Source organism: Rhea americana, unplaced genomic scaffold, assembly GCF_003343005.1.
Source record: "Rhea americana isolate MKP2758 unplaced genomic scaffold, rheAme1 scaffold_411, whole genome shotgun sequence".
In the NCBI taxonomy this organism is placed as follows: Eukaryota; Metazoa; Chordata; class Aves; order Rheiformes; family Rheidae; genus Rhea; species Rhea americana.
Window position 1 is genome coordinate 299,905 of NW_028186548.1, and position 1,471 is coordinate 301,375.

Genomic DNA, 1,471 nt, shown 5'->3' on the forward strand with positions numbered 1-1,471 from the left:
TTAAGATAATAGGAATAATTGCCTCCCACTTTGGGAGCTTCTTATGAAACATGTTTTTTTTTGGTGGCATCTTTATCTCGCTCTCCAGTAACTAAAACTGCAGGTCATAAGTGGCTAATTGATTTCTGCACGCTGATTAAATTTCAAGCGCTTTACGCGAGCGCAGGGAAGAATAAAGAGGTCAGCGCGGCCCCGCGCGCCGCAGCGCGCGCAGCGAGGCAGCGCCATCGATTTGCAAATCGATGCTTTGAGAAATGATTAAATGTTCCCCTCGCCAGAGCAGACCTCGACGAGTCTCCGAGGCTCTTGCGACGACGGCTTAATTAGAGCGCGCCGCCCGTGCGCGCACGCGCATGCCGCCCCCCGGCCCTTTGCGAAGGGCCGCGAGGCCGTGTCGCGTGCCCGGGGGGGGGGACGGGTGTCACACGCGCGGCGGCAGCACCGGAGCCAGCACCCGAGTCGACGGAGAAGGGCCAGCAAAAGCCACCGGGGCAGCACGGTGCACACACGCGTGTTGGCACGTGTGCTTGCACATGCGTTCGTGTGCATGCTGCATCGGCACACGTGGGTGGCCGGGTAAACGCGTGTGTCTATGTGCACACATGTGCGCATGTTTGCAGGTGTGTGTGTGTTTGCACGCGTGTTTATGTGATGTTGCATGAGCACGTGCGCGTGACCATGCACGTGCATGCGTGTCTGCCTGCACACACGTGTGCTTGTTTGCACGTGTGTTTGTGTGTATGCTGCATCAGCATGTGTGTGCAGCCATGCACATGCACGTGTGTCTGCCTGCACGCACGTGTGCTGGTTTGCATGTGCGTTTGTGTGCATGCTGCATCAGCACGCGTGTGCGGCCATGCACGTGCATGTGTGTCTGCCTGCACGCATGTGTGCTGGTTTGCATGTGCGTTTGTGTGCATGCTGCATCAGCACGCGTGTGCGGCCATGCACGTGCATGTGCGTCTGCCTGCACGCATGTGTGCTGGTTTGCACGTGTGTTTGTGTGCATGCTGCATCAGCACGCGTGTGCGGCCGTGCATGTGTGTCTGCCTGCACGCATGTGTGCTGGTTTGCACGTGTGTTTGCGTGCATGCTGCATCAGCACGCGTGTGCAGCTACACATACATACTGCGGAGCAAGCACACGCTGCTGTGCACGTTGGCACATGCTTGCACGCTTGCACGCGTGTGCTTTCGCACGCGCACCCGTGCAGCCGCCCCGGCGCGCTGCTCTGGCCCCGCAGCCAGCCCGCCGGGACCCCCGAACGCCGCACGAAGCCCCGGCGGGCGCCCCACATCCCCTCCCCGCCCCCCCGCGCGCCCAGCCGAGCCGAGCCGAGCCGAGCCGAGCCGCAGATGCTGCCGAGGCCCCTGTTTAATTCCAGCGCTGCAGGCGCCTGTCACTTCCCATGCCGCCCCGCCGGCCCCAGCGCCGCTGATTGAGATGCCAGACGACGGGCCGGGCTCTGCGG